Source organism: Heterocephalus glaber, unplaced genomic scaffold, assembly GCF_053883595.1.
Source record: "Heterocephalus glaber isolate CG9 unplaced genomic scaffold, H.glaber_assembly_v1.0 deba00001737, whole genome shotgun sequence".
NCBI lineage: Eukaryota > Metazoa > Chordata > Mammalia > Rodentia > Bathyergidae > Heterocephalus > Heterocephalus glaber.
This window is the reverse complement of record NW_028258445.1, coordinates 2,739,780-2,761,383: the sequence shown is the minus strand read 5'-3', so window position 1 is coordinate 2,761,383 and position 21,604 is coordinate 2,739,780. Positions and strand designations below refer to the sequence as shown.

Below are 21,604 nucleotides of genomic sequence, written 5' to 3'. Positions count from 1 at the left end.
CTGACTGAAGGTTGAGAGGGGAAATCCCGTAAAAGATCCCACATATAAACTACGTTAAAAATCTTTCTTGGAATCCAGCAAAATTAACCACATTCTCTTACAAATAGAATGATGAAAGATATCAAAATTCATCAGAGAAATAAAGTAAAATCAAGATTTTCCACAGCAAGCCATACAAAATATCCAGTATAAAATAAAATATAACCAGTTACACAAAAACAGAGAAGAATGGCTATCCCCGGAAGAGACAAGGAGAATCCAGCATGGAGACACCTCACGTGTCCTAACTATCAGAAAAGCTGTTTATGGAGTTATTAGAAACAAATTTAAGCACAAAACAACATGATTTTATGAAGATTATATTTATCTTATATGTTATATCATACAATATTGTCATCTGAAAAATTGAAAATAAAAAGAATGATACCGAAGATCACCAGTTCGAGCTCATCCCAGGCAATCTGGAGAGATCCTGTTTCAAATTCAAAAATAAGAAAATGGGCTGGGAATATAGCTTAATGTGAAGGCCCTGGGTTCAATCCCCAGTACAGAAAAAAAGGAAAGAAGGAAGAAAGAAAGAGAGAAAGAAAGAAAGAAGAAAGAAAGAAGAAAGAGAGAGAGAGAGAGAGAGAGAGAGAGAGAGAGAGAGAGAGAGAGAGAGAGAGAGAGAGAAGAAAGAAAGAAAGAAAAAGAAAGAAAGACCAATGACAATTTTAGAACTGAAAATTTCAATACACAAATGAAACCTCCATTTGTGGAGATTAACAGCACATTGAATAGAGTATAAGAAAGGGTCAATGAATGTGAAGATAGATCAGAAGATCTCACCCAACATGAAGAAGAGAACGGAAAACCCTAAAACTATGAAGAGGGCTGGGCAGACAGCTGGGTGGCAGAGTGTCTGCTGCCTATGTAGGAGGCCCTTCCGTCATTCCTCCCTGCCCCCAACAAAATCCTTCAACTCCACCTGTGAATGAGCTCATGCTCTGAGAATAGTTTCTAGGAAATGAAAGTGTTAAGGAAATGCTATCAGAAGTGTTTCAGGCTGAATCAAAAAACATACAAAAGTATAAATAATTAACACTAGTGTAATAGTCAAATCTATAGAAGAAATTACAATTGTAATAAATACATACATTTAAGAAATATCTTTTCTAGTACTCCTACTTTAAAAAATCAACATACTATGAAAATAAAAATGTAATACTTTATAATGGAATTTATAATATATGCAGATAAACAATGCATCATAATAATACCAAGCAGAATTGAAATAATATAAATACAGCTGCACTGATTCAATATTCTTACTTTTTTTGTGAAGCAGCATAACAATAAAAAACTGTGAGGGATAGCAATAAAGGCCACTAGAATTAGAACATAAAAGTATTGGATTAACTAAAAGTGGCAGCAAAGGAAGAACACAAGAACAAAAAATAAGCAGCATAATTAGAAAACAAATAACAAAATAGTAAACCTACATGAAACTGATTAATAATTATATTAAGTTTAGATAAAATAAGCATTACAATTAAAACAAGATTGTCAGACTTGGTATAACGTAGTATCCTCTTATGTTATTACAAATTATGAGCCTTTTAAAAAGGTAATAGATAACTTAAAAGAAATGGAAAAGTGTATGGCATAGAACAGTATGCACAAAAAAAACTGACATATTCCTGTTAATATCAGAATAGTCAGGACAAATTTTATTTTAATAGACAATGAAAATTTCACAGTGCTAAGAGGCTAATTTTAGAAATAAGACATATAAATATGTATGTGCCGCATAACAGTATCAAGATGTAAACAAAAAAAACAATAAAAAGGAAAAAAATTCAGAAACCCCAAAACATTTTTGTTTCATATTTTTTTCTCAGTAATTGACAAAAATGGGGCAAAAAAGAAATATGCAAATATATAAAAGTTCTGAACAACATTATTTGACCTAAAGAAAAATAATCAATTCAACTCATTCACTGACAAATCTACATTTATATTAACAGAAACTAAAAGCAAGATTAATGAGGAATAGGATATTTAAAAGTTCTCTGCACATAACTTATTAATTGTATAGGGGGAAATAATTTGTGGTTGATAATCCTGGTGGACATCACCTTAAGGAAAGGTTCCTCTCCATGTGGGAAAACCTGACACTCACTGATCTGAAGCACAGCATCAGTTCCTGAATAAAATCATAGAGATTTATCAGTAAAATGACCAAAATGGGAAATATTCTTTAAAATAGCAGTTCTGCTCTCTTCAAAAATGGCAACAAAGAGGAAATCTAACGATCCATGACAGAATGAAGAGATCTGACAAACGAATGTATTGTGTGGTTCTGGATTGGATCCCAGACAGGCAAATAGCTCAAAAGGACATTTTGGATAATTGATAAGTTGGAATAAAATGTAGTGGTTTATATATTGAATTTGTGCTATTTCCTGATTCGTTTGAGTTTCCTTTGATTGTGTAAGGGAATGTCCCTGGTTTTAAGAAATATCGTTAGTTATTCATCTTCCCTCTTTGAAGTTTACACCCTGATGTAATTTGACATTTTCATTTTGGTGTTTATCATTCCACATTTCTTTGTGTCAGTGCAAAAACATTTTGGCATATATATGAATATATATATTTTTACTTAAAACTGGCATTGTTCAACACATACTTGTTGGATTCCTTTTCCTTTTTAAAGTTTAAAGCATATATCTGGAATCACTCCAGCTTTACAAATGTAGAATCAAATCATTCTGTTTAATAGCTATAAAATATTACATGAGATTAGTAAACCTTAATTTATTGAGAATACATTCCTAACCCTAAAAATATTTTCTCACACTTTTGCTATTATAAAAAGTACTGTAATAAATTCCATGTGTTTGTTACTTTAATCCATTAATGGTCTACTTAAAGGTATAGATGGATACTTTGAAATTTTATTGTGTACTGATTTCTAATTTGATAATTTAACTTTGTAAATATGTTAAAATAAGCCATTTTATGTCTTTATCAATTTAATAAAACACTGAAGTATGAAAACTTAACACATCCTGAATGCTCCTGGGATCAGAAACTATTAGTTAAATATGACACAATTTTACAAAGAGAAAAAGAAAACAGAAATAAAGTTGAACAGAGAGAAATATATTGAGAAATGTATTTCTTTACCCAAAATAAACAGTGAGTTTTACTAACCATCTAACCTTCCAATTGAACACATAGATCAATATTAAATTCCAAGTTTCAGGCAATTAGTAAATTCCAGTATTTTGGTTTCAACATGTAAACATGACTACTGGTATTTCAGCTGAAGTCATCTTGAAAATGTATCATTTAAAATTAAAATATCAGGCTTTGCACTTCTCTCCCCCTTGGAAATTATTATGGGGTCAATTACAAGTTCACTCAAAATTGATAGATCAATGTCTTAATTTCCAATACTTCAGAATGTGACCTTATTTGGAAAAGTCTTTATGAATTTAATTGGTAGGGTTAGCATGAGGTCATATCAAAGTAGAATGGGCCAAATAGGACCATCTCATCTACTAATTAAAATGAGTAGATACTTCTCAAAAGAAGTACAAATGGCCAATAAATAAATAAAATATGTTTAATATATAGACATTCAAGAAATGCAAATTAAGACATCACTCAGATTCCATCTTACTCCAGAAAGAATGGCTCTCATCAAGAATTAAAAAAAAATGTTGATGAGGTTGTAGGGAGAAAGGACTCTTATACATTATTGGTAGGAATGTAAATTAGTACAACTATGAAAATCAGAATGGAGATTCCTCAAACACTAGAAACAGAATTTTAACCCAGTTATACCTTCTAGGTATCTTCCCCAAAGTATTAAAGACATCATATTACAGAGATACATGCATACCCATGTATGTAGACTAAAGTGCTTTCTACAAAGTGCACTTTTAGATAACAACAACAACAACAACAAGAATACCAAGAAAAACAGCAAGCTTGTCACATAAGTGGCATTCCCAGGCCCCTACACCTCTTGGCATGCATTCAACTTTCGTCACCGTTAGAAAGCAGTTTATTTCCCAGCTTTCTCCTCATGTTACTTTCTAGAAGGGACTTTTCTTAAGCAATGTAAAAACTCAATTTGTAGTAGAATTACGATGCAAAATGTAAGCTGAATGGATTCATTTCAAAGGCAAGTCCATAATTAAATGTCGGCCTTACCATTCTTAATAACCAATTATTGTCTTAAAGTTTTGTGATCTAAAGACTTAAGGGTGTATCTTGTTGCTGATCTCGTTTTTAGTTAGAAAATATGCTTGGATTAAGTAGTAGTACCTCATTTTAATATTCTCTCCTAGTTACTTTATTACAATAACTTCCTGATGGGAATATGTAAAAGCAATATCAATAAAATTATACATTACTATTATTATTTTTTCCATTTAGTTTATTGGTACATTTTAGGTATACAATACAGTTACATTCATCACTGGGATCTTGTCCCTTTACATGATGTATCTTGGTTCTTATTTTTTTACCCATTCCCCTGCCCTCCCTTCACCCCTTCCTCCCTTCCCTATTTACATAAACTTTGTTTCCATTTTTTTCCTTTTCTCATACTTTTTCTTTTCCCTTCTTTCCTTTCCCCTACCCTTCCCACTTCCCCTACTCCTTTAGACATTTTCTTTCTATTTCACAATATCCACTATACATTTTGATTCTTACTTACACTTTTAGTTTTTCACACCAGAGAAACTATTCAGTATTTACACATGTGTGTCCTATTTATTTCACTTAAGAGTATGGCCTCAATGTGCATCCACTTAGCTACAAATGTCTCCAGTTTCTCTGCTAAGTAGTACTCCATTTTATAAAAAAAAACCCCACATCTTCTTTATCCAGTCTCTAGTTGATGGGCATTTGGGCTGCTTCCAAGCTTTAGCTATTACAAACTGTGCTGCTATGAACATCGGTGTACACATATCACTGTGGTATAACTCTTTTAATTCTTTGGGGAAGATCCCCAGTAGAGGAATAGCTGGGTCAAATGGGACCTCTAATCCTAGTTGCTTGAGGTATCTCCACACTGATTTCCACAGTGGTTGCACCAGTCTACACTCCCACCAACAATGGAGAAGGGTTCCTTTCTCCCCACAGCCCTGCCAGCATTTGTTATTGGTTGATTTCATGATAGCAGCCATTCTTTCTGGGGTGAGGTGGAGTCTCAGTGTTGTTTTCATCTGCATCTCTCGAATGACCAGTGATGAACTTTAATATTATTTTGTAAATTGACTCATGATTAGAGCACTAATGTCTTTTCTTTTCTTTTCTTTTTTTTTTTTTTTTGGTACTGGGGATCGAAATCAGGACCTTGCACTTGCGAGGCAGGCATGGGCACTGCTGAGCTAAATCCTCAGCCCCAGCACTAATGTATTTTAAAGACTACTAAATAGATAAAAGAGAAAGAAACAATTTTGAACCATCAAGGAAATTTGTCCCAATAAATTGTGGTCAAACGTGACCCTCATAGAACCATAGAATACTGAGTTTCTGTATCATAATTGCATTAACACAGTGAAATGATCCGATTATGGAACATATTTTGAAACTGCCTGAGGATCTGCTGCTTCTCAAAGATGTTTAATCTCATAGAATTTAAATTGTATTTTCTTCATGGCACATAGTCCTTTATATTGGGAATTTCTCTATTCCTATAATGCACACTGTTTGCGTGAAGACATACCTTTGAATCCCTACCCAAATCAGCACCTGGTCATGCCGCACTAGGTGTGTGGTGGTGAACAGCAGTGACCATGCAGCACCACCTCTGTCCCTAGCAGAGCCAAGCTGCCCACATCACCCCAGCAGCCTAGCAGACAGCAGTGCGCATAGGGTCGGTGTTGGCACTTCGTGACAAATTAGTGGGTTTGGCATTGCAGTTCGGGCACTAGGTCTCTACAGGGTTCGCCATCACTGTCCTAGGCCCTAAATGAGCTTTTAGAGAGTAGAATTGTTGGATGGAAAGACCTCTGAGCAAATCCTCCAGAGAAGAGAGTTTTCAGTTTATTTCTCCCCTTTGTGAATCTCTCTCTCCCTCTCTCTCTCTCTCTCTCTCTCTCTCTCTGCACTAAACTTGACTCAACACCGCTTACTTCTTCTGGGGCCTTTGTGGAACAGCTCCTTCTGTTCTTCTAGCTCCCCCAATGTTTTGAATGCTTGTAGAATTAAAGAGGAGTGGATTCTGTGTATGCTTTTTGTCATTTATAATTGTCTGTGTTTAGTCTCTCCTGTAGAGAGCTGGTTCCAAAATTATAAGCTTTTTTCTCAGCCTACCATTTGTGCGTCCATAAATATATGTAAGTGTCAGTTTCCTTGGAAAACCAATTTGTTAGTTCCTGATTTTTTTAAACGAATGGTAGCTTTCTTCATCTAGTTTCCAGGAGAATTTAGTATTTTGGATAGCTGTTTATCTGAGAGCAGTTCCTCTCTTTTGTCATGGACTTCATTTTAGGAGCCACTGTCTCAGAAGGCATTTCAATGTTCAGGTTGGAGGGAAGAGGACCTGGACCCCGAACCGTGGCCTCTGCGGCTGGTGGTCTAGTGTTTCTCACTGCAGCGTGACAGGCAAGGCAGTAGACTCCTCCAGCAGGGGATTCCACGAGTTGGAAACATGGCAACCCGGCCTTTCTTGTCACTGGCAGAAAAACAAACAGCACCTTCTAGCCCAGTGAGAGCAGAAAGTGCTTTGCAGAAAGAGTGCTCTAATTTGTATTCTTGTTTTAGTTGTAAAACGTGAGTGTAAACCTTTGGACTAACTTGCTGCTTAAAAAATGATCACATTGACCTACACATGGGCTTTTATATGTATTTTAGCATCTTTCTCCCAGACCTTTGTCACTTGCGTTCTAGATATAAGTGCATCCAATTCTGTTATTTTTCTACCCAGACCACCTACAGAGAAGCCAACTTCTGAAAGTTTTATTTTGGCTCACAGTTTAGAGGGGTCAGCCCATTATCAGTTAGTCCAGGTGGTTCGGGCCTGCCGTGGCAAATCGTGGTGAGGAGCACACGGAGGAGCAGAGCTACTCACCTCATGGCTGGGGGGCGAGGCAGAGAGGAAGAAAGAGTCTGGGGCCCCCCGATGCGCTCTGAGTGTCTCCTCCAGGAACCCCAACACCTCCCACCAGACTCACCTCACCCCCTAGAGATTCTGCCCCCTCTCAGCAGCACTAGACCAAGCTGGAGACAAGGCCTTTGTCTCAGGGGGACGTTCAGATTCAAAGCACAGCACGCGGTCACTGCAACTCGCAGGCCCTTGCTTAGCTCGCTGAAACCACGGAAAACAGCTGTCAGCCTCTCCTAGATGCCTCTCCTTCAAGCATTTGAGGGCACTGGTCTTTATTTTCATGCAAAGCCCACTCAAACTGATCGAGCACCCCTAATTTATTTCTCTTATCATTCCCCATAATGGAATTTCTCAAATTGCCACAGCATTCTTCTTGAGAGCAGCCGATGTAGCAGAGTGCTCCCAACAGTTAGTGGAAGTGTCATTTATTTCAAACCAGTGTGTTTGTTAATAAAACCTGAATAGCATTTGCTTTTCTGAGAATTTCTTCATCCCAGTAATTTATTTTAATCCCACAATAGCATATCTGTTAAAATATAATACCTACAGTAACCTAGAGGAAAATGTGTCTTATTCTTTCTCTCAAGCCCTACTCTCAGACCATTTTCCGCTGCTGTAGCTCCTGGGGCCTGACGTTAGGGGGATTTATTCAATCTTGCATTTTCCCCTAATTTCATCCCTTTTGTTTCAGTCAGTCATTTCAAGCTGTGTGCTCAGCGACGGCAGCTCCGCAGTTTACTTCCTCTAATCTAATACAGTCAACTCGCACATCCTTCTGAGGACCAGCAGTGGGAGATCATTACTGCTGATTTCCTCGGGCCTCTGTGGAGGGGAGGACACCACAGGTGCCAGCAAGCATCAGGCAACATGAAAAATATGATTTAATTAGTGAAAATGTTCGAATAAACACAGCGCCTTGCACAATGTCATCATTGAATCCCTCGATACCTAAAAATGTAATAAGCATTTTACAGTTTTGAGGCCTTTCTTGTTTTACTTTTATGAGATTTCAGAAGAATTATGATTTCTTGTTATTTTTAAGAGTTTGTCTTGCTGGTCGGATGCCAGGCACTGAGTGGTATACTGTAGAGTCAGCAGACGGCTCTGCCGGGTTCTGACTCATGGCCTAAATTAAGAAATGGCTCCAAATATTGTCTCCAGGGTGAGCTCTGCTCCTGCATCCAAGCTACAAATTAAGAGGCAGATTTTGAAAAAGACACTGGGGCTTGACGAACATGTTCAAGGACAGAAGTGTAAAAAGGCAAGCTGTTGCTGATAGATCCAAACTGAGATGTAAATATTGGCCTACCGGGCCATTTCTCCTTTACAGGGAAAACGTCTACAAAAATAATAACAAAGAAGCACAAACCACAAAATAACCTCTGGGATTCAGCCAGATAGATTCCAAGGGAAGGTTACAGGGTTTGGTTTTGGTTTTTCCCCTTATCTTACTTTAGCATTTAAAAAATGTTTTATTGGCCTGGTTTTAATCATATCAATTCAAGTATCTTTCCTGTAGTCCTGATAGAGTTTCCTCTGCTTTTGTCTGAGAAATCAGAAGCTGCTGTGTGAGAGCAGAGGTATTTCTTGTTTCCAAGGATTTTTGTGTTTAAATGCTTTTTCTCAAAATCTACCAATGGAGACTTTGGGCGAGTGGCTTCAGTTCTTTCTAAACCCCAGTGTTCTTTCTGTAAAATGGTATTTTCTGTAAGTATAAGATAGCACAGAAAGAACATGATGAGGTGTCTCTCATGCAGCAATACTTGCAAATTTTCTTCTTCACTTTAGGTGAAAGCCTTCTACCACCACTGTTTCTCAATACTTGGCCTCAAAACAGGTGAATAAGAGATTAGTTTAAAGGAGTTTGTAGGAAAGTGTTGTAGCCTCAGTAGCAGGTCAGTAAAGACTCAGCTGAAAGATTCAACTCATTCCAGCCCTTGCTTTTGAGCTGCTTTGGTTTGCTTTGTCATTGTGTGGTTTTGTTTCTTAGTGGTCTGAAGAAAATGCATCCGAGCCCTTTAAAAATTAGAAGACTGTTTTGTTTGACCTAGAAGTCTACTACTACTAAACTAAATACTACTTTGAGATATTTAATAGAAGGACAAGAGCCTGTCCCTACAGAAGAGGAAATAAGAGATCCATAAGGGAGACTGTGGCTGGGGATGAAGGGAACTGTGCTCCTGTCGTGTAGAGACGAGGGAAACAGCAATGGCTATGACTCCCAGACCTTGTGCAGCTGGAGAAGGAGGAAGAAGGGCCACCTCCGGGTCTCTATGGTCCTGAGTCTTCTGAGATAAATCAGAGGTGAAATTTGACACGGATGGGTAACAAGTGCCATTTTGGAAACACCACTCAAATTGTAACTGGGAAGTTCTGAGGCAGCTCCTTCTCCTAATGATATTGTCACCAAAAATTCTGCACCCGACCATATTTTCTCTCTGTCTTGAAGCAGGGCCAGAGAGCAGTGTGTGTGGTCTGATCTAAACCCACTCAACTTTCTCTGAAGAAAGTACCTGTGCCTGAGGAAGAAGTGGGTGATGTCCTCTCTACAACGCCCAGCTCTTTCATGGCCAAGACCTGACGGGGATCTTGTACTCACTGCCCAGCTGATCCATGCAGAACAGCACCATGCTCGCTGCTGGACTGGTGGCTCGGGTCTCTCTGGGCTCCCTTCTCAGCATCCTCCTTAGTGCCCTCCTGCCCAGACCACTCTTTGCAGTGCAGACCTCTCTGGAAACAATCAGTAAATTCATTAGCAATGACTAATTAAGCTCTGGGGTGGGGAGCGAGGCTGCATTTCTACGCCAGCAAACTCAGTGTGTGTAGGTGACTGTGAGTGCGCACCTCCCTGGCACGTTTTTAGGAGTATTGGGTCTCCTATCACCAGTGACTCTTCTGCAGGGACTCTTCTTCAGAAACGGTGGAGAGCTGCAAATGTACACGCTCCCATCTCACGCCCGTTACAGAGCCTGCTAGTGGATGAAAAAGAGCTCTGCTGGTGATCAAGCGTGCTCATTCTCCAGCATTCAAGTGCACTCATTTACTTAGCAGTGTAACCCCAGTAAGTAATGGTCTAACAGGCCTGAGCCATAAACTGTTTTGTAAGGATTTGACGACATTATGGGAGTTTTCTCCTGAAACATGCACACATGCACATGGATTATTTTGTCCTGGAGTTCATCTTGTCCGCAGACTCCCTGTAGTAGACCCCACCTCAGCTGTTTCAGGATGGGAAGCTGGTGCTGAGGACGGGCACATGCATGAGGAAAGTGAAGGCTGCTGACACTGTGCAGCCGAGAGGGACGCTTACTGTCCACGCTGGACATCCGTCGGGACAGCACCTGTGCCTTTCTGTTGAGACATGTGTTTGATTTTGACCTTGTACTGTGGTTTGGATGAGTGTCTTCCAAAAGCCCAGCCAGTACAGGATTGGGGCCCTGGGTGGCATGCGTGAGAGTGGTGGAGCTGCTATGAGACCAGCCAGTGGGAGGCTTGGTGCACTGGAGGCCCCTGAGGGGGACTCCCCATGAGTTGAGCAGCGCCCCCTACCGTGCTGCCTCTTCACAGGCCTGAAAGCAACAAGGTCAATCACCCATGGACTGGTACCTCTGAAACTGTGGGACAAAACACACTTCATGACTTGACTATCTTGCAATTTTTTGTTATTAGTAACAGAAAGTGGACTAATATACCTTGTACACAGGAAGCACAGTTGAACATGGCCGGAAAGAAAGGCAAAGGATAGGAGTGCATGGTGGGTATATGGAGAATGGAGATAAATTAGGGTCGATCACAACTCTGCACCACCACTAGGAAAGGGCACCTAGGTACAGCTGTGCCGCTGCACCTCACTGTCAGAAAGAACATTAGCAGTGCTTGCACTTCAGGTTCCCAATTGTGCTCTGCTGATGACAAATCCCCTGCCTCTTCACTGTCTCGATAGTCTTTGCAATGTAAGTTTGCAGGTTTTCTAAGAAAGAAACAATCTATTTCTTTGCCTCCTAAGCCTGGTTTGAATTTATGACTGGTTTTAACTACATTATAATAGAATTAATAGTGAGGTACTTTGGAGGCTTCTCCATATTTTTATCTCTTCTGTCTCTGCTGAGAAAATACTCTCAGATGAGAACTGGCCTTGATATCCCACACTGATTATTAATATGTAAAAACAAAACAAGACCAACACAAAAACCCAATAGCAAAGATCGTTAATGATGCCTGCTGGATCCATTTATCTGCAGCTGACCACAGATAAAGGGATGAGCTCCATCATATATAATTTAGATGCTCAGAACAACCTGTAATACTTCTAGACACATGGCCAAAAATAAATTTTTATTCTCGGATATCCCTGTAGTTACTGATTTATTAGAGAGCTCATAAAATCAGTAGGATATACATCCAAACACCCAGGAGGATTTTCCTATGGACTCATCTTCCCCATAAATCATGATATTAGGATTATGTATTATGGAAAAATAAAATTTTTCACCCAAGAACTGCATTCTCATTTCTGGCATGCATCAGCAGTGCATTCACACAAATTATCTACTCCACTTTACCGATATACCAAGAGTCTCATCAGTCCTTGAGGTTGCAGAGAGGAGCAGGGTTAGTCTTTGTTCCAAGGGAAGGACTGTTCTGGAGGAGGCAGGGCTCAAATTTACTGCTTCTCAATAGCTCCAGCTCACTGAAGCTGCAAGGTCCAGTCCGGGCACTTGGGTAGGCTGTGTTTTGCACTGGGGTTTGCTTGGCTGGCACATTTAGAATGATTCCATTGGCAGTGGTCCTCTCGACTGGAGCCAAGTAGTATAAGGATAACCTCTCTCAAATCTGAGCTCTAACCTGAGTGTGAACTTCAGCGAGAAAACCCTTAAAAGGAAGAGAGGGCTGCCAACTACTTGACTGGGTGACAAGGTTGTAGTTATTTTTTTTTAGACTGTGATTTATTTAAATTTTGTAAGCCCTTATCTTCTTCCAGGTTTTAGGCACTTTGGTTGGTGATTCATACGAAGTCAAATGTTTCTTCCAAAACATAAGACTCTTACAAGGGAGATATGGAAAGATTTGATGCTAGGTTTTCTGATCTTTGATTCGACCCTCGCTCTCAGAGCTCTGTGATTCAGGACAAATTCTTTGACCTCTTTGACCTAATTTCTGTATTGGAGATGCTCTGTGGATGATTTTTTGCCTCATACAAGGAATTTTGCCAGGGGAACCAATGCTGTTAAGAACTTTGTGAATTCTGTTTCTTTATAAGCAACAGTGTTAATTTCTCTTAAATCAACTTAAGATTTTTTTCCATCTGCAGAAGTAAATGGCACAAAGGAGCTGTGTTGAATATTCAGCTCTTGCTTTAGATAGAGATGGTAAACACACACACACACACACTCACATTCACACACACTCTACTCACCAAGAAGCACCTCCTCACCCATTTTAAAAGTATATTTTTAAAGATATTGACTACATATTCTTTTGTCAATGTGGAACTGTGGGAAACAAAGGTCGAGGGCTGGGATTTCTTTGCACACACGGTTCTCAGTGGCTAAACAAGACCACCGGGAGAGCCTGAGCCCATTGGAGCTGCACGAGCCCACACACTGTCCACGGCCCCTCCGTGAAGACGGACGGCCTGGGCCCTTGCCCTGACTATTGTTAAGTTAATACTAACATTCACACCAGCTTTAAAATGGCACACATAGGCAACTAGCACCCTAAAACACTGCTTTCTCTGTAGCTATATGTGATTAACACGAAAGCAACAACATTAATAAACCTGGCTCCCTATGTTTTGGTCACTGGAAAAATAAAAACCTGCTCTTGACACAAATTTCTTATCCACAGTATGGACTTGGGCCAGGGATTTGGCACCGTTTGGTATGGTTTTTGTTCATTTGTTTTGGTTTGTTCTCTTGTTTTTTGGTTTTTTTTTTTAAGACTAAATACCTATGTATTTGTAGAAAGAGTGAGGCCTGGGGGTCTGGGGATTTAGCTCAGTGGCACCGCACCTGCTTGGCAAATGCAAGGTCCTTGATTCCTGGTACCGAAAAAGAAAAGAGCAATGGGAAGAAAAAATCAGGCTTTATAGTGTTTATATAGTATTTCATACATAGGTTTTAGTTGAAATTAAAGAGTATTACCTAAGAAATTTTCCCAGTCTTGCTAACTTAAAAAATCAAAGAATACAGGAAATGCATGATAATAATTTGTAATGCCACCACAGAATTTGGATATCATGACAAATATTATCTTTTATCACTTTTTTATTGAACATATAAATTAAAATTTCCCAGATGTGTGGACATGTAGATTTGGCTTTCATTTAATGGTGAACTGTTGATTTCTGGGCACTGTGATCAAGATGGAGTGGGATGTATATTCACCAACGCCTTGTGATGAGTATATTCACTATGTGTCATAAACACGTACTAATAAAAATTTTTTTAAAAAGAATCATCAGATACATATTTTTAGAATTGACCAAAATGAAATTTTCAATTTCAGAAAAGATCCTTTCAAATGACATGAGGCAATATTGCTTTGCAGATTTTAGTTTTAGTTCTCTATTGATTAATATGTTGAATGACATCTTTTAATGATCAATTATGATACCTCTTCATATATCCCTGTGTCACATATCTATTTTGGGTATTTGTACAAAATAACTAAAATCAGGATGTTAAAGAGAAATGTGTACTCACATGTTTAGTGAAACATTACAATAGCAAAGGTCCACATGCTGAGAGGTGTTTGTGCCAGGCAAATTCCCTGAAATAGCTTAGCAAGGTAAAAACAAAAAAGAGAGAGGATTTATGTTTCTAGAGTTACTTCATCCAATTTTCATGGGCATAATGCTTTGGAATTTCACCAATATAATCATAATAACAAGAAGTATAACAGCAAAAGAGTTTAACCAGCTTCAACTCAAAGCATTATTTTCAAATGTTCTCTATAATATTCTTCCTAATGAGATGTATGCTTGGCTAGACAAAGAAGTCCCTTAGTAATGATTACAAATAGCACAAGTTACTTGTTCAAATATCAGTTGTTTGTTGAAAGTCAAGCTTCAAATTTGATGTTATTGCCAAATAAATGTTGATGTCTGTGTTAGTCAACTTTCTGTTACTGTAGTGAACACTTGAGATAAACAACTTTGAAAAGGCAGAAAAGGTTTATTTTAGTGCTCAGTGTCAGAGCTTTCCATCCATAATTGGTTGGTCCTATTGCTTTTATCTGTGGCACAAATCATGGTGAATCACACTGGAGCAAAAGCACCGGCCTCAGCTGAGAAGTGAAAGAAAGGAAAAGACTGGAGTCTCAATGTCCTTCCAAGGCAGAGCCTCAGTGACCCAGGCAGCTGAACCTTTGCAGGGCACCTAAGATCTAAACTATGGTAATGTCTGTTGAACCCAGGTATTATTCAAATATGAAAGAAGAATTAGTGGTCCTTATCTGGGGCAGGTGACAGAACCACTGAGCTAAATCCCCAGCCCAGTAGTCCTTATCTGGATGACCTGAGCCAACCGTAGACAGAAGCAATGGTCCCAGTAGATCCCCAAGGAAAGGAACCTACCTTGGCAGAGACTTCTGGAGCCTCCTCAACATGCATGGCCCACACCATCTTCTTTAATGAGAGAAATCAATTTTTAATTGGGTTTTTTAAGATCATCTTTTGGTTAGGTGACTAAGTTCTGGCCAATGAGATATGATAGACATTTATGAAATTTCTGGAAATCCTGCTCATTTAGAATCTACTTCTAGAAAAGACTCTTTCTTAGGTCTCTTGATTTTCCTCTCTTAACTGATCAGTGACTCAGACACAGGCTCAACTTCCAGCGGCCACACTGGTCCACGAGCGCATTTTGCGGGCGAGAGTTACGTGGCTGGGTGGAACGGAGAATGATTACAGCTACTGTAACAGCTCTGGACAACCTATTCCAGACCCACTGTGCTGTGACTATATTTCATCCTTGTCTCCATGGTACAGTCTGGGTTATTATCTAAACTTTTAAAAAAAATTTTCACCTCTCCACTTAAAAACCCTCACAAAATTCTGCTCTTTTTTCTTCTTCCTGACTTTTACTTGCCTCTCAGTTGAAAAATCTTTTTTGGCTTTGTAAGTGAAGTTCTTGAGTTTTACCATCTGGTCTACAAAATTTGGACAAATTTCTTGAATCCTAAGCATTTGTTTTAAAACACTGTGTGGGTTTGTTTATTTGGTCAATGTGAGTAATCCATCTATACCACAGCTTCAAGTTTGAGCTATGCCTCTTTGCCTTCATTCCACTCTGAGCCCCATCACTTAGCCCTCAGTTAAGCAACATGATAGACAGACTCCGATGTTCTCCAACAACCCAATGCAAGAATGAGCCCGTCACTTCCTGCTGCACAACCATCCAGGTTCTTTGTAAATAGCTCTGGTGACATGGAATTCACTATTTCACCAGCCAGAATCTTTCATTGTCATAAAATCTAAGTCATCTGTGGTATTTCTTCCCTTTATTTATCTTACACCATTTCCAGGAGACCTCTACAGAGTGGTTTTAATTATGCTTTCTAAATGATACATTGTAATGCTCTTGTATATCCTGGACATCTGTTTAAGAATGGAGGTCATGATCTAGGCATGGATTTGAGGGGGTGAGGGATAAACTTAGACGAATGGAAAACAGGGAAGTGGGATAAGATCACTGACATCTCAATGCAGTGACCAGGAATGTATGCTCTTCTTTTGATGAATGTCATTTTTTTCCCATTGAGACTCTAGGGATAAGACCACTACCTCTGAAAGGAGAGAACTTTCCAGAAATTGTCGAGAGGTAAAATAAGCAACATAAAACATCATATCTCTCTGCAGGTGACTTGTGATACCCCTAAAACCTACTCTCTGTACAAATTACAGTTCGAGTTTTCTGTTTCCTAAGATTTGGGGCCCTACACACGTGGACCCCATTTGTCTCTAACCCACATTTCCCAACAAGTTTGCCAACACATTTCTCTGGCCTGGTTCTCATGACGTACCTGTTGAACATCTTCTCTCTGGAAACACGGGACAGTGGAGCCCATCCTCCCTTACCCCTGCTGGGACGGTGAGTCCTGAAGAGTGGACTCCTGCGGTGTGAGGGACGTGGATGTCAGCAGTCTTTCTCCTTTCTGTTCTGTGAAGGTGTCCTCCGCCTCCCCCAGGTTCACTGAAAAGCAGCAGGTCTGGTAGTCCAGGTCTGGGGCTATTTTTGTCTCTGGGGAAGGGAATGTGGGATACAATTTTTACACCAGAGATAAATTATAGGCGCAGTCTCTGTCTGGTTATTCACTTAGCTTAGAACAGGTTTATGTGTGTTAAAGCATGTCTTCTAGGCTCTTTCTCTCTACCTCCAATCGTTAATTCCCTGATTTCATTTTGTTGCCCTTTCACTGGTGTATTTCACCCTGTAAAGCAAGACTTAATTTTTCTTTTAGTTCTGAAACTTGTTTCATAACTTAAAAAGCTGGAAACCTAGGCCAGCTCCTTGACTTCAAAGCAAAACTCTCCACAGTTACCTAAATAGTTGGTAAGAATAAAGTCCTGCAATTTTTCCATTTAAAATTTTATTACTGACTTTTCTTCTGTTTTAAGAACATCACATTCTTACCATCACTCTTTGTAAACTACTTCTGGATACTCATCATGCTCTCAAAATCCTCCATCTTATATTTTGTCTCCATCCTTCTTTGCCCTGTTCTTAACAACAAAACTATCAGCTCCTTGGACAATGATTTTGCTTTGCTATCTTTGAATCTCTAATACACACAGGGAGAAAGTAACCGAATGCACTTACAAAACCTCTCAGTTGCTTATGTTTCTGTCTGTTCCTTCCATCCTTACCATCTCCCCATAGCTTCTCCTTTCTGGAAAGCATTTGCCTTCTTCCCTAGGCTTTTGCAGGAATATCATTCAGTAGGAACTGAGTGTTATGTTGTCCAATTTAATGTGATCCACTTACACCAGACATATTTACCCTAATTATAATTCAAATCATTTGGAATTTGAATCTACCTACCCTCCACTTTCTTCTAAACTACTTTTGTTGCTTTTGTGTTGTTCTGTTTTGCAGAGTGAACTCTACTGCTGGGCTGAGCTGCATTCACCGCCCCACCTGTATTCTTTAACGCTCACCCAGTTCCCAAGTCAAGGGTCCTGAAACAGACCGGGCAAAAGCCACAGGAGCAGTGTTCCTTGGGGAGTCTGAGGCGCCGCTGCAGCCATTTCCTACGAAATCCACATCAGATCAGCTTCAGGATGTGGTAACCAAAGTCTTTGCCCTGAAGGAGCTAAAGACAATAAATAACTGAATTCATCCTTTGGCTCAGGTCTTCCTGTGGCTGCATAAGACACCTCCTGCGACACGTTTTCCCTCTGGTGTCACAGATCCCCGTCCGTTCAGTAGCCAGCTCGGGTCACATCCATCATTGGCTATTTGTTCCATCTCTGTCTCTGCATTCTTCCTTTCTTCAGATCCTGAGACAAAACCCAACATTGTGCTAAAGCAGCTTTTATTTTGACAGCTTTAGTATTTCATCATTGTGCCTTTTTTTCAAAGAAAAAATGTCCTCCTACGCCCTTAGCTGAAAATGACTTTCTCATTAAGCAAGAGATTTTGCCTCTTCTTACATAACAAATGTGTACACAACCCACCTGCTTCTGCATTACTTTCCATCTGTTCTTCAAGACAAGCCCTATTCCATATAAAAAATGCCTTTGTTTTTATGGAGATCGTGTCTTCATGTAAGTGGAACTTTTAATCAACTTGGATTATTGATTTAGACAACAAAAATGTTTCAGAAACTTCATGACAATTGATTTACAAAATATCCTGATATGAAAAGCCAATTATTCTGTCTTATTTATACCAAAATAGTGTGATGGACAATGAGCAATTCAGATTCTTAAATAATCAGTGGGATGCTAAGTTCAGTAAAATAAAGATGGCCTCTTCCTTCATCAGAGGCCAGATGGAGCTGAAAGTCACACAAAGCTTACATGTTGGGGAAGCTGAGCTGCTGAGCCTCACCAAGTGCCTTCCTGGGTTTGATCTTCTTTGCGGGTGGAGGTACGCACCCCTTCAGGAAGGTGTACACACATGCAAACGTGTTTGCACCAAGCCAGCTACCTTCATTTCTCTGAGTCATAGGTCAGGTAAGGAACACTTTGATTTGGAAGCCAGGGCCCTGCATATGCTAAGCAAGTGCTCTACCATGAGCTACATCCTCAGCCCAAAGAACATTCGATTTAGTTCAACTCTTCTTCATTTTGATAACACAGAAAATTAAGCTCTTAGACATCAACTGATCTATTTAAGGTCCTGATTACTTAGGCCTAGAAATCATGTGATCTATTCCCAGGCATTTATTTCTTAACAATAGACTATGTTTTGCTATTTTAAAAGTATATGTAAGTATTTGTGTATCTTTTATTGAAGAATATAATAATAATAATGGCATTAAATTTAATCTCTTGTTTCTATATGTAGGGAAACCATGTTTCCAGAAGTTAACTATTCTTCTAAAAGTCAGTTTCCTAGAAAAGAATATTCAGAATATTTCCAAGGTTTCTTTACTTAAATTTCATGACCAATGATCTTGAAAAACTTTTAAAATAGCTATTTATTACTATTGTTGTTATAATAATTTTTATAATCAAAAATTTAAAGATCATAAAACCTTCAAATTGATTTTTCCCAAAGGCAGCATCAGTTCTTTCTCTGAAGTCACTTATTCTATTTTTAACTATCAGATAACATAAAATTTTAAAGAAAAGAGTATCTGAATAAATGCTACCAGAAAAATGAAACAAAAATTAGAATTTTCACAGCTTTACTGTTTCTTTTTTTTAGTATATGTGCTGCCGAAGTGAGCACTACTGTTTCTTTTTTACATGGTCTAATTCCTGATTTTCTAACATGAGATAATGGAGAGATTTTAAGTCATGTTAATCATTTTAATATTGTCAGTTGGAGAGGAAAATGAAATAGCTGAATTTATGCTAAAAATAAATCTTCCAGATTTGCTGGATTGCAGGACGTTTGAGGGTAAACAACTGTCCCCCCTCTTGGAAAGCTGATCCTGGCTGGCTTTGGACTTTTCTGAGAAACTGTTCCAATAGACCTTTTTTTTTTTTTTTTTTTTTTTAACCGGGAATTGAACTTGGGTCCCTGCGCTTGAGAAGCAGGCGGCAGAAGCACTGAGCTAAATCCCCAACCCTCCAATTGGCTTTTTAAGCTGCATGTTGGATAATTGTTTCCACAACCAGCCCAGATTGGTTTTCTCAAAAGAAAAAATGAAAATGAAAGTTCTATCCAATTAAAATAAGACTATTAATAGTGTGCTGTGTGGGAACGGAAAAGCCTACCCTTCAAAGGCCTGTTTCCTCACAGAAACACAAATTTTTATAGCAACTGAAATTGTTGCTTGCAAAGTTTTAGGTTGCATGAGGAAATAGCATGTTAGTTAGCTGGCCCTGGGGAGATGATGGGGACCCCGGAAGGGAGAGGTCGGTCCTTTGCCCTGGCTCTGCGACTTTGCAGGGCTTTCGAGGCCTTGCCTTCAGCGGGCAAAGTTGGTGATGGGAGGAAAAAACCATCCCACAGACACAGGAATGGCTCTGGAGAGCTATGTTTTTGTACAAAGAAGTCCACATATTCTTCCATTAATAAAGTAAACAGCAAATGCAGACAGAGGCATACCTACCTGCTATCTCCCCATTGGAATTTCTCAACTGGAGCAAGAGCTGGGATCTGACCCTTGACCCGGACAGAGATGGCGCGGGCGGCATGATGGTGGCCCCGAGACTTGTCTGTCACCGAGGCTCGCTGTGCCCCTGCCTCCTGCCCTTCCACAGCCGGCCTCCCCCGCTCACCCTGCCCTTCACAGAGCCCCTCCCACAGCTGTTCCACCCTCTCTTTGAATCTGATCCTTCCGTGTCGTAGGCATGTAACACACTTTATATTCTTTTCTCATTGTCTAGCACTAATTTATTTTTTAGACTAAAATTATCAAAGCTTCACAAGAAAAAAGAGTAAATTTAAGGTTTAGTTTGAGTTATTTTTACCATACGGCTAAAATGAAAAAGATGAGGGCTGCCTGAAGGTACCCAGCCTTAGAATGCCCTTAGCTCACCTTGAGCTCCTTCATCTTCATTTCATTAAATAATCCATTGCCATGTGAGCCATACCTCTGGAAATTTCTGATTATTAGACAATCTAACCACTTTTCATACTTCAGTCCAAATCAAGAAAAATACCTTTATGAATATATATTCAAACTTTTAGACTTCTGATCTCAATAAAATAGCTGTCCATGCTCTCATGAATCAATGCACATTCAGCGGCCAACTTGTTCTACCTTTGTGCAAACGGGCCAAAGCCTGAGAAGGAGCGGCTTCTCAGTTGTTATCGCTAACATCCCACTCAGTGAAGACGTCATGGAGGCGGATTCTCAAATGTGGTTACCTGGCCACCTGCATCAGAATATTCTGGGTTTTTGTTTTTATAATTAATTCCAAGATCCTGTTAAAAAATCCAGAAATCAGAAATTATGAAAGTAGTATCAGGAATATATAATTTTAACAATTATATCTGGAAAAAGTGAAAATACTGCCTTAAGGTAAAAGGCCTGAGGGACAGAGAATGAGAAAATCCAGAAGTGCAGACCTGCTTTTGTGACCCCCACAAAGCCAGGAAGTTTCTGCGAATTAAAGGGTCATAAATGTAGTGGCTCTAGCATTCACATGAATTCTGAATGTGCTGGAAAATAAAAGAAACATATTTCACTCATACAGATTTTCAGTAATATTTTATTAAAATGTATTAAAAAGAATGGAACATATTTCTAGTAACTAATTTTAAAAATATATTCAGAGTCTAAGGTACTTTTCAAAGTTGTTTTATTCATATTTAGAAATTACAAATGAAATCTTTGCAATAATGACTACTGAAATATAAATGTTCATTGTGTAAAGTTCAAATGACAGAGTTTTCACTAGGATAAAGCATATGCTAAAGCCATAAAATAAGTTAGAGAACAGTTCAAATGACTGAAGTCTTAAGCTTATATTGTCTGACCCCAAATGGAAATATGTTCACTTTATGGGAAAATACTCTGTGTGTGTGTGTGTGGGTGTGTGTGCGCGCACTATATAATAGCTAAAACATGATCAGAAAATGCTAAAACTAGTGGGTGAAAAGTTGATGAGGAATAAGATATTGATAAAACCTCAAATTTATCTTCCCCAGTTTACTCATTACTTACAAAAAAAAACTATTGAATTTGAACTGGTGAATCTTGCCAGATACCACACGGTCAAATTATCAAACTTCACATGTTCCAGTATAGGAGCAAGACACCACTGTGTTCCCTTAAAGTGCACCAAGCAGGACACAACAAAAAGAAAGACTGACGATGCCATGATTTGGCAATGATATGGAGCAATTAGAATTCTTCCTTGTTGAGATGAAA

At 39.0% G+C, this 21,604-nt stretch overlaps 1 long non-coding RNA gene across 1 annotated transcript in view; it reads left to right on the top strand.

The window, feature by feature from the left end:
* LOC110346444 (uncharacterized) overlaps positions 1 to 17,361 on the top strand; it is a 66,649-nt gene extending 49,288 nt beyond the window's left edge. The window contains exon 3 of the long non-coding RNA XR_015447026.1: positions 17,206 to 17,361. This is a non-coding gene — a long non-coding RNA (uncharacterized LOC110346444). The remainder of the gene's footprint in view (positions 1 to 17,205) is intronic.
* Positions 17,362 to 21,604: the final 4,243 nt, after the last annotated feature.